A 13,326-nucleotide genomic window follows, 5' to 3' on the forward strand; every position below is an offset into this window, starting at 1 on the left:
TATACCTTAGCCTAATTTCCAATACAATGTAACCACTTGAAAAATCTCACCAAACAAGCTTTTGACCATGTACGTAAGGTATGAATTAAAAATCAACAACACCCTCACGGAAGCCACTCATTACACTCAAGTGTTTAGGCTATAATTAGTTTTCAAGGACTCACTCAAGTCGCAACCTAGAATGAAATTACCTTAAGCTTGCCAATATATCAAATCTCCACCACTTAGTATGAATTCAAAATACTAAATCAAAGGGACTTAAAATATGGTGTAATATAGGCTAGGATAAATGTTTGGAAAGGAAATGAGGAGAAATGGAAACCGGTGATAGTGGAAATGGCCAAAATGGAAATCAAAGCTCAATTATTTACAAACGACTTACAATTCTCAAACTTCAGAATGAATGTTCAAGATGAACTTAAACAACTATAAACAGACTGAAACGAAAAAAAAAGGCTAACAAGAATTTTTTCTTTGTTTCTTTTTCTTTTTTTTCTGCCTCTGACTTTTTTCTTCTTTTTTTCTGAGGCTTTTTTTCTGATTTTTTTTAATATAGAAAACCTTTGAACTATAACAAGAAAGCTGCTATTTTGTAGACTAACATCTATTTAGACACCTTTTTGAAGCATAACCACATATAATATAACTAAAGGACTATTCAATTGGATCCTCATACTTTGGTGAACCTGTGGTTATTTTGAACATGAACATTGCTCAAAGCAGCACTAAACATTGAATAAAGTAAAAGCATATACAAACTCTGATGGTTAAAATGTCCCTGGCCAAAGGACTCAAACAAGGGTTATGTCAAGAATGGGAAAAGGCTCAAATTGGCTAACTAAGGGATGGTACTGTTATTTTTATTAGTCTTGAGCAAGACTAAGGGTTCGAATTTTATTTGAAATGGCTAAGAAAAGAAACCTACTTCCCTTATCATTTTTAATGCTTGAATACATCAGTGTAGTCTCGAAATGCATAACATGGCAAGTTCTAGAATTCCAAACTAGAATTGGATAACTCTCAGAAAGAATAGAACAAAGTGTAATGTTTTTGTTCTTGCATTTAGGCTCAAAAACTTTCCAAAAATTGGGGTAAATTGGTGTTGTTTCATTCAAAACGTCTGTCATGTAATGGGAAATTAATCAAGTGGTTCATATGATGCTTAAGATAATTGTGCAACCCTGACCTTTTGAAATCGACAGCTTTACTCAAAACAAGACTTAGGGGTTTCAATACTTAGTTGGCAACCTAGTTTCAACCGAGTGCAAAACTGAGAGCTAGCATTGTTATTTCTAAGGACAAAACAAAGGTGGACACCCCACACTATTTCAACACATATTCCAAAAAATTAAAATAAAAAAAATATTGCAGCAGTAAAATAAGGAAATTTCAGCAATAGATAGATTTTCAAAACAGTCAGAAGCCTTTCAACAAATTAACCATCACAATCAGCCAATTAACCATGAAATCAAACACTTATATAGCAAAGATCCCTCCCCCACTTTTCTCCTCGCATTGTCCTCAATGCGGAATTCAAACAATCAAGGGAGAAGGACAGCAAACAAGAGGAAAGTAATAAATTGAAAAAGAAAAATTCACTTACTGCCCTTTTGGAGGAACCTGTCCTTAAGCCCACTTAACAAGAAACTAAAGCTTATTCCACCATTTTCAAGCTCTTTGGCACCGGCAAATTAAATCGAAAGGAAACACATGCCTATTGAAGAAGATGATGGCAATTAAGTCAGCTATTAAAAAAAATAAAAAATAAAACAAAAACAAAACATAAAGGATAACTTGGATCTTTGAGCAAGACCAACTTGAGCTGCCTCCCAGTAGCGCCGCTAGTTAACGTCTTTGGCTAGACACTCTTGAACTCTAAGGCTAGTCTCCTGGGTCAAGATATTGAACTTCTCCAGAGACTCCAATTGGGATATTCTTGTAAAACGGTTTGAGTCTGTGGCCATTTACTTTTTGCACTTTCCCATTCTCCATGCTCTTAATTTCCACAGCACCTTGAGGGTAAATCTTCATTACCATGAAAGGTCCTATCCATTTGGACTTTAATTTTCTAGAAAACAATCTCAATCGATAATGGTGTAAAAATACCTTCTGTCCTATTCGAAATTGTTTCTGGATAATCATATCATCATGAAATTTCTTGGTCTTCAATTTATTGATTCTCGGGCTTTCGCAAGCTTCATTCTTCAACTCTTCAAGCTCCTGTACTTGCAGCTTCCTAACACTTTCAATTTCGATGCTCTTTTCAACAACCACCTGTAATTCATCTTCCCTATAAAACTCAGAATCATGTTGTGTTATTGGTTCGACAACATCTATACCACAAACGGAATGCACTTCGTTAGGAAATTTCATGGCATCATAAACATTAAATTGAACTATTTTACCATCGAATTCCATAGTCAGTGTTCCTTCGTGAACATCTATCTTTGTCTGAGCAGTTGTTAGGGATGGTCTCCCTAACAAGATTTCTGATGCCTTTGAGGAATGATCATCATCTTCCATGTCGATAACAAAGAAGTCGGCTGGAAAATTAATCCATCAACCTACACAAGAACATCTTCCAACAAACCTTCGGGATAAACTATAGATCGGTTAGCGAGTTGGATTACTACTTATGTTTCCTCTAAAGGACCAGTATTTAAAGATGAATAAATTGATTTAGGCATGACATTAATTGACGCTCCTAGATCACACATTGCTCTTTTAATAATAGTATTTCCGATTTGGCAGGAAATAGCAAACATACCTCTGTCCTTGCACTTTTGAGGCATTTTTCCTTGTAGGACAGCAGATACATTCTCGCACATTGTTATCTTTTCATATCCAACTTTCTTGGTTTTATTAGCACACAATTCTTTGAAATTTTTTGCATATCGGGGTATTTGTTTAATAACATCAAGCAATGGAATATTTACCTCAACCTTGCGGAACGTCTCAAAGATGTCTTTCTCCTCCTTTTCTTTCTTTGATTTGGCCAAACGACTAGGGAAAGGTGGTCTAATTACCAAAGGTGTGTCTTGATTTGTGGCTTTTTCTCCAGATGACTTACCAACTGAACCTTCTGTCTCTTTTTCCGTCACCCCCTCTTTGATTGCAGATTTCTCTGACACAGGCTGTTCTGATTCAGAAATAGACTTAGTCTTGGGCAATACTAATGCTTTTCCACTGCGAAGCGAGATTGCACTCACATTCTGTCTCGGATTCGCCTCAGTTTGTGAAGGTAACTTCCCCTAGGATTGTATTGCACTCAGAATGGTCGCTATCTGACTCATTTGCTTCTCTAAATTTTGGAAATTTGCTTCAATTAAGTCCAATTCTGCTCCTTTTAATCATTTGAGTCCTGTGGAGGCAAATCAAACCAAAACAAGCAATAATACCCAAAATAACACCAAATTAATTAAATAACCTAGCATTAAAGTGGATATTTGAACGTTGAATTGGACACTTATCAGGGGCATTATGATGTGACGTGCGAATAGCGTACAAGGGGGGGGGGGCATGATGCGCGATTAGAAATGAGATTTTGATGCTAAAGAAACACTGGAGCTGGATGGATGGAGTGGAGTACTGGAGGGGCATGGAGCCAACATTGAAGATCAGATTGATTACCAAGTACATTTGTAATCAGTAATCATTCTGTTCTTCAAGATTGGCTATATGCCCATCCAGTATTACACACCATTCAGCTCCAGTGTTTCTTTAGCATCAAAATCTCCTTGCTTCAAGAATGTGCAAATGGTAAACAAGGATATCGGGATGATGGGGAACCATCAGAGTTAAATGGCATCGAATACTGGAGGGGCATGGAGCCAACATTAAAGATCAGATTGATTACCAAGTACATTTGTAATCAGTAATCATTCTGTTCTTCAATATTGGCTCTATGCCCATCCAGTAGTCGACACCATCTAACTCAATGGTTACCCAACATCCAAATTTCCTTGCTATTCGCACATCATGCCCCCTTGTATGCTATTCGCACATCACATCATAATGCCCCCCTTGCTTGCTATTTTCACATCATATATCCATTGCATGCTCTTCAGTCCATCTCTTGGCAGTTGCTACATAACTTGCCTCGTTGCTGACGTATCGTTCAGCAATTTGCTCTCATCCAGGAAATGGCCCCTCAATGAAGGGCTCTACCAGCATTCCATAAATATTCCACAGCAGCTATAAAATGCATAGATAAATTAAATTAGACCCCAAACATGAGTAGATAAACTAGACCCCAAACATGAATAGATAAATTTACGGGTAAAAAATACATAGATTTACATCTTACCATGGCAATACTATGGGCAGGGCGATCAAGTAGCTGGGGCATAGAAACATGCCCCAAGGGACCGATATTAGGATGGTAAATTTTGGTCCTGAATATTACCTGCGAACAATAGTAATATCATGAGTGTATTTATAAAGATATGAACTGATTTATGTGTGTTAACAAGTTTATGCATGTTCTTACAACTGGAGGTGTGGAGGGGAAATCGACAGGGAAGTCCATTTGGACTATGAATACACCTCCTTCATAAGGGGTGTTTGGAGGGTCATTCATCACGGCAGTCCATTGCTGCCGGTCAGGACCATGTATATTGACAAGCCACCTAGGTGCCTCATATCGGAGTTGGTCAATCGGAAACTCAACATTACGATAGAGGTTCCTTCTATTCATGCTCGAAATAACAATCTGTAAGTATAGTGTTACGTTGCCCTAGGTGACTATTGAGAATTGGTAAACGCTTCCTATTTATAATGTGATAACATTGAGATATTATCCCGAGGACCAAAAGGGATATTCACCTAAAGAACGCCGCGTATTGATCCTCCAAAGAGATCCGACTGGCAGATCACCAAGGTCCCATCAAAAGAGACCCGCCAGCGAACCTATGAGGCGAATCTCCTTGAACACTCATTCGCCATTACAACGGTTGGGCCGACCCGGCCATAAAGACCATTAATGAGCTATCAATTAGCTAACCGCTAGCTTAAAGGTAACTTGTAACCGCCATTAATGGAACATTAATGGAGACTTTCTAGTTACTGAAAGTTACAACTTTCTAGCTATATATAGCCTACGTCTCAGGCTATCAAGGTACACATTCACTTACCCTTTGTCAATTCAATTTGCTCTTTTGTTCTTCCTTACTGACTTTGGCATCAGAGCTTCCCCCTGTCGAACCCAACGACGCCCCCACAGGGACGGAAGTTAATCAGAATTTCTCCGCGTGTCATCAATTGGTGCAGTGAACGTGGAATCCTTAATCGAATAAAGGGTTTCCATTCACGTTAGAAAGAATATGACAAATGGAGAGCAGAACCCCTCCTCAGGGGTTGAAACACCATTAATAACACCATCGAGTCAACCAGTAACTAGTGCTGGGCGCGCTGATTCAAATGCTCCCACAACGCAAGCTGAAAGTAGTATGCCCCCGGATGCTTTCATCAACATGTGTGCAGAAGCAATAGGGGAAAAGTTTGGCCCTGAAACAGGTGATCGCCTACGGTCATTCATGACCATTCCTCCGTTTTGGAGTTTGGCGCCTACATCTACGATATCTTCTTGGCCCCAGATGACTCTAGGACCAAACGCCCATAATTTTTCATTTCTCCAAGCCCACAATACGGAATCCATGGTAACTACCACGGCGGCGTTTGGAGAACGACCGATCAATCGGGAATTATTCCCTGCTGGCGCAGGAGGAAGTCAAAGGAGCGAGCAAACTCTTCCTGGCGGATCTGCAAGCCATGGGATCAATCTAGGCAGATCAGATATCCCAAGGCGACCACGGTCGAATCTCTCCTTGGGTGGATCAGAAGGGCGAAAACACAAAAAGCGTAGAAAAGAGAAAAGTAGGCGGTCCGAATCACCTTCACCCCAAAGACCGCGATCCTCCCGCAAAGGCAGATCACCCCCATCTACTGGACGTAGACAGAGCAAAAGGCCAGTAGAGACACCACATTCAAGTGGGCCACCACCACCACCACCACATCAAGGGAATGATGGGCATATTCCTTCAGGAGGCTCTGGAGGGGGTAGCGGTCAAGCTCCCCCGGGCAGTCAGGGTGGAGGAGGTGGAGGTGGAGGAGGAGGCGGACGTGGAAACGGAGGTGGACGATCACCCTCGGATCCGTCTTCGGGATCCAGCTCTTCATCTTCTCCAAGCAGATCTCCACGGAGGGGCCGCCCAAGGGCGGGTCCGGAGAATTTTGACGAGAGAGTTCGAGCTGCGGTGCTCCACATGAATGAGGAGAATGCCAGGCATAACCCATTCGCCAATAGAGATTCGCCCTTCACGGCTTGGATCGAGGCAGAGGAAATGGATAGGCATTTTAAAATACCTAATCTCCCTATATACACAGGTGCTGACAACCCAGAGGCCCACGTTAGAAAATACCGAATACTGCTTCGCCTCAACCGTGCAACTGAACCAGTGCTATGCAAAATGTTTATCACCACGTTAGGAGGTCCCGCTTATGGCTGGTTCCAATCCCTACCTCCTGGCTCGATAGACAGTTGGGACCAACTAAGCAGAGAATTTTGTGCTAAATTCGCCGGCTGTATCCCTCCAGTGGTCAAGTCAAGGAAGCTTTTTGAATTAAAGCAGAAGGCGAACGAATCCCTTCGAGAGTATGTAAACTCTTTCAACAAATTGTGTATACAAATTGTTGATATGGATATCTCCATGGCAGTGGAATCTCTGGTAAAAAACACCACTTGTAAGAGTTTACAGGAGGATCTAATTCGAAAGAAGCCCAGCAGTATGGCAAAATTGATGGAGCGCTGCAAAGACTTTATGGAGGTAGATGACATTCACCGTGAATCACCATCTCCGCCTAGAAGGGACAAAGGCGAATCTCGCCATCGGGATAGAGAAAAGGACAAACACCAGGATTCCTCCTCTAGAAGCCGGCGTAGGGGTTCTAAGAACAAATCGGCATTTGTCACCTCCTTCACACCTCTTAATGCTTCTAAAAGTGAAGTGCTTATGTGGATCGAGAACAGTCAACACAAACGGAGCATTTCATACCCCAAACCAAAAGGGGGGAGTACACCAATACTGGTAAAAATCCTAAAAATTATTGTAAGTATCATAGGAAAAATGGCCATGACACAGATGCATGCTGGGAGGTAGCTCGGGAAATAGAGTGTCTCATTGAGAGGGGCAAATTGGATCGGTTCATCCAAAATGATGGCAAGAAGGATGGTGATAGATCCAGAGATGACCCAAATAAGAAAGGAAATGGGACCATCAATATCATAGCAGGCGGACCTGGGTACCAACCAGTACTGAAAAAGGCAAAGACCACTGCTCTTGACAGGGCATCGTTGAATCGCCCCTTTGCAGACGTAGGTCCAGAGATCTCTCCCCATGCAGATGCCTTGGTCATTACTATGATGGTGGAAGGCTGGGAGATGAAAAGAGTGATGATCGATACTGGGAGCTCGTGCAATGTCATCACAAGAGGAGGTTTCGCCAAACTCATGGTTGATCCAATCCAAGTAGAACCAACCGTAGTGGATATCCTGGGAGTGACAGGATATACCATCCAGACAAAGGGCTAGGTAACATTGGATTGTGAGTTAGCAGATGAGGATCAGGTCTGGAAAGGCGATCTGGAATTTTCTATCTTGGATGGTCAGTTGGCCTACAATATTATCCTCAGACGGCCCTTTATCTCCAAAGCAGCAGCCCTTATCTCCATACGCCACTTAACTCTTTACATCCCCACGGCCAAGGGAGGTGTAATGATCAGAGGGAGCCAAAAGGTGGCTCAGGAGACGTATTCGGCATCACTAATGATTCGCCCCCAATCTAAAGACGAAGATGAAGAGGAACTCGTCATAATGGCCTTGGGCGAGACAGAAATGTACCTCATGGCGGATGAAAAGCAGGTGCGAATGGCTAAAGGTCTCAAAGGAGAAGTTAAAGAAGCAATCACCAAGGTTCTCCATGAAGCGGAAGACTTCTTTGCATGGAAAGATGAGATCCTCCCAGGGATCAGTCCAGACGTGATCACTCACAAACTTAACATCGACAAAGATACAGTTCCCGTAGCTCAGAAACGGAGAAACCATGGCCTTGAAAGGCAGAAGGTGATAGAGGAAGAGATCACCAAGCTCCAACGGGCGGACGCCATTGAAGAGGTACTTTATACACAATGGTTGGCGAACGTCGTTTTGGTGAAAAAGGCAGGCGGATCCTACCGCATGTGTATTGACTTTACGGATCTCAACAAGGCTTGTCCTAAAGACAACTATCCTTTGCCATGTATTGACATACTCGTAGATGGAACCGCCGGACATGCTATGTACTCCTTTACGGATGTAAAGTCAAGTTATCATCAAATCCCCATAGAGCCTTCAGATAGAATCAAGACCTCGTTCGTGACTCACCAAGCCACTTATTGCTTCAAAGTCATGCCCTTTGGGCTTAAGAACGCAGGTGCCACTTATCAGCGGATGATGAACAAAATATTCGCGGAAAGCAAAGGTGATAACTACTCTGTCTATATGGATGACATGATCATCAAAAGCACCACTGTGGAAAAACATGCAGACGATGTAAAGGAGGTACTAGACGTACTCCGACGTCACAATATTAAGCTGAACCCGGAAAAATGTACCTTTGGTGCGACATATGGAAAGTTCTTGGGATTCATGATTAGTGAGAAAGGAGTGAGCCCAAATCCTGACAAGGTTAAGGCCGTTTTGGAAATGCAAGCACAACGGAACATCAGGGAAGTGCAACGCCTTAACGGACGGATCGTGGACTTGGGCAGGTTTATCTCCTGTTCAGCTCATAGGTGTCAGCCCTTTTATGAGGTCATCAAGAAGCAAAAGGCATTCGAGTGGAATGAGGATTGTGAAAAGGATTTCGAAGGAATCAAACGGTTTCTCTCAGAACCGCCCATGATGAGCCGACCCATAAAAGGTGAGAATCTCTACATGTATGTCTCGGTTACAGATAAAGCTGTGTGCACAGTCATGATAAGAGAAGAGGATGGCCAGCAGTATCCAATCTATTACGTGAGCAAAGTATTGAAGGATGCTGACACCAGGTATTCTAAACTTGATAAAATGGCTCTGGCCGTTGTCACCACGGCAATCCGCCTTAGGCCATACTTCCAGGCCCACACTGTCATAGTTCGCACGAATATACCCATGAGAAAAGTATTGCAAAAGTCGGACACTTCAGGGAGATTGATGGAATGGGCAATTCGCCTTGGGGAGTTTGATGTGCGATATGAGAGAAGGTCCGCCTTGAAGAGTCAGGTCTTGGCAGACTTTGTAAATGAATTCACCGAAGAAGGGGTGAATCTCCCTAAATCTCCTGTAGAGGAGTGGACGATGTACACGGATGGAGCTTCCTCAGCAGATGGAGCTAGTATAGGTATTGTGATCAAGGGCCCCCAATACATAAAACTACGATACGCAACAAAGTTGGATTTCCATGCAACCAACAATGCTGCAGAATATGAGGCTCTAATATTGGGGTTGCGCCTGCTAAAAGAAATCACTCCCGAGCGGATCGTTATTGTTGAAACACCTTTCCACATAATTTTGATTTGACAAAATTGTTTAAGTATAATTAAAAACATATTCTAAACACACTAAGTTTAAATGCTTTGATTTATTTTACTAATGTGTTTGTTCAATGTTGAGTTAAATTGCTTATAAGACATAAGGATTAAAAGGCCCAAGCCCAATATAAGAGTCAAAGCCCAAGTCAAACAGTTTAAGACAACTCGGCCCGCGTATGTCAAAACGTTGTCGTTATGGACAAAACGCAACTCAGCGGAAGAAGGATCTAGAAGATCTTCAGGGAACAACTTCGGAACGAAGCTGCTGAGTTGATTCGACAAAGCTTACAAGACAGCAGCTGGCTAAGGAAAACTTCCAGACAAAGTGTTTCCACTTTGGGTAAAGTTCAGACGACACAGTATGCTGTCCAGTTGACTTTACCATAAAAGGAGAGACATTCTGCCGAGCTGACCAAAAGCTGACCGAGGACAGAAGATACTCAAATCTGATTGGCCGAGAGCTCTGAGCAAGTCAGGATGACAACGACAGGAAGCCGTTTCCCTCCAACGGTTATTTCGAAATTCGAAATGACCGATGCCTCAAGACGTCTCTATAAATAGTGCCATCAGAAGCTTCATTCACACAGAACTTGATCAAGCCATTACGCTGACCAAATTTCTACGCAAGTTCTGCAAGCAAAAAGCAAAGCAATCTTACACTAATTTTCATATCTTTTGTGTAAAAGTCTAGAGTGATTATTCAATCATCTAAGGTGTCTTAGCAATCATTGTTTAGGACAAACACTTATCATTTCTAGAGATTAGAAAGGAGAGGCTGAGTACTCAGTTATAGTACTCAACGAGATTAGGATTGAGTAGAGGTATAGAGGAAGGTACTCTTGTTATACTCAGTTGCTAAGATTGTAAAAGGTTTGAGGCTCTACCTTTAAAGAGCTCAGTAGAGGATTCGAAATCTCGGAACGTGTTCCGGGGAGAGGACGTAGGCTTAGAAGCCGAACCTGGATAAATCTGCTGAGTAACGTATTTCTTACCTTAAACTCCTTATATATATTGTTTGCTTAAATAACCAAAAACTGACCAAGTAAAGAGGTCAAGCTGAGTTGTGCGCATCGAACATCTGAGCTCAGGAATAGACTCTAAGTGCTATCTCCTGACTCAAGTTAAGAAACTGACCTAGTCACCAGTTGACTAAGCCAGTATCTTGCTGTTTACTCAGCGCCGCTGTTAAAACCTTTTCTCCTAAGAAAAGAAGTCTGCCCTAAATTAGAAAAAGTTTAAATAGTTCCTAACCCCCCTTGGAACTATACTTGTAACGTTATAAGGGACCAACAGTTATCTATAGTGACTCCAAGTTGATGGTCAATCAAGTGATCAAAAATTACGAGGTAAAGGATGATGTTTTGGCCAAATACGTGGCCGAGGTCAAAAAATTGCTGGATCACCTCGAAGCTAAAGAAACTAAATGGGAATTGATCCATGTGCCCCGAGGATCAAACACCAAAGCAGATCACCTAGCAAAAATGGCTTCCAGCAAAGAGAACTGGACAGATCCGCAATGTCCATTCGAGGCTAAAGCTGCTCCGGCCTTCGCCTCCGAAGAAGTATCCCTACTCACAATAGTAGAGGATGATTGACGGACAACCATTCGCCAGTATTTGTCAGATGGAGCTCTACCCATCGATAAAGAGGAGGCTCGGTGGATCGTCAGGAAAGCGGCCTATTTCTCCATGATCAACGATTGCCTCTACAGAAAGTTTTTTAGCCATCCTTGGTTAAAATGTATTCTGCCAGAAGAGGGACAACGAGTCCTCAAGGAGCTGCACGAGGGATCATATGGCGCCCATGAGGCATCCGCCTCCATCTTGAAGAAATCCAGGTTAGCAGGATTTTATTGGCCCACTGCCGAGCTTGATGCACAAAAATTGGTGGAATCTTGCCATAGTTGTCAGATTCATGCAAATGAATCACACACTGCCAAACATCTCCAGAGGCCCATCATTGAAGGGCGACCCTTTTCCATCTGGGGAATTGACATCATTGGACCATTTCCTCCTACTCGTAGATAAAGGAAGTACGTGGTAGTGGCAGTAGATCATTTCACCAAGTGGGTAGAAGCCGAAGCTGTCTCCTCCATCACTGCTGAACGAATGGTGGAATTTGTTAAAGACAATATCGTGGGAAGATATGGCGTACCCCACACAATCATCACTGATAATGGAACGCAGTTCAACTGCGGCGAGTTCAAAACTTTCTGTGAGAAATTGGGCATTTTGAACAGATTCGCTTCCGTTTATTATCCTCAATCCAACGGTATGACTGAAGTTACGAATCGGACGATCGTAAAAGGAATCAAGAAGAGATTGGGGGAGCATGATAAGAAGTGGGAGGATCAGTTGACAAGCGTCTTATGGGCGTATTGCACCACTCCTAGAACGGCCACAGGAGAAACACCATTCGCCCTCTCTCATGGTGTAGAAGCTGTAATCCCAGTTGAAATACTGGTCCCAAGTGATAGAGTTGCATTCTATTACGAGGAGGACAACAGCCGCAGATTAAAAGAGAGTCTTGATCAAGTGGAAGATCGAAGAGACAAGGCATATGTACGTATGGCGGCATACAAGCAGCGGATCACCGCTTACCATGACAAAAATGCCAAACTTGTAGACCTGAATGTGGGAGACCTCGTGCTCCGCAAAGCCGATAAAATCCAGTCTCGAGAAGGGAAGGGCAAGCTAGGGCTCACCTGGACGGGTCCATATCAAATAGTGGACAAGATTGGGTTCGCTACATTTAAGATTCAAGACATGGAGGGGAACACATTGCCACGCACGTGGAACCTCCAAAATCTCCGCAAATATTTTGTCAGAAAATAAAGTGTACATACGGTCTTGAGTACTCTTTTTCCTTTAGTAAGCTTTTTTCCCATGTGGTTTTTCTTATTAAAGGTTTTAACGAGGCTCACATGTAAGACCTGCTTGCTGTAATAAAGCATTTCTCCTATCAATAAACATCAATTGTTCTATTATCTATGTTCTTTTTAAAGTTTTTATTGCAGCAATATCAATATTCCAGTCTTAAAAAGAAGGGGGGCATCCAACGCTCTCCACATTAAAAAAGTACTGCTATCTCATAGCTACTTTTTCTCCTCAAAGATAGGAGAACAAATCTCATGGGCGGATCCATCTCTGGAGGATCCTCATTCGAGATAGAGTTAAAACAGCCCTTGGACACAAGGTCTTTACACTCTCTTGCACCCTTCCCAAAGAAGGATTCACAAGTCCTAAAGGCGGATCACTTCACCTCAAAGATAGGTAGCAAGTTGATCCCTAAGGCAGCTTTACTTCCTCTAAAGGAATAGAACAGCTTCTAACCTTCACAAAGGTTCACGCAATAGGAGTATGGCTGGCCACCTACTCCAAAATAAATCCTAGACGCTTATATATTTACTTACGCAAATGTAAAGGTAAAATAAATAGCTACCATAAGGATTAAACAAATTGTACTTGAAATTTTTTACAAAACAAATAAACACTAAACATGAGCATTCTCCTTAGTGTTCTTTTCGCCTGAGGCATCAACTTGAGAAACTTCCTTTTCAGCAGCTCCAGATTCGCCCGTCAAGGAAGCCTCCTTTTCCACAGAAGGTGTTCCCCCAGGAAGAAGGGTGCCCTCGGTTATCAGCTCCTCACCAGACTTCGGAGGCACTTCCTCAAGGTCCACTAGCATGACATTGGTGGCAGGTTTGCTTTCTTCAACGGG

This window comes from Euphorbia lathyris, chromosome 2 (assembly GCF_963576675.1).
Source record: "Euphorbia lathyris chromosome 2, ddEupLath1.1, whole genome shotgun sequence".
NCBI lineage: Eukaryota > Viridiplantae > Streptophyta > Magnoliopsida > Malpighiales > Euphorbiaceae > Euphorbia > Euphorbia lathyris.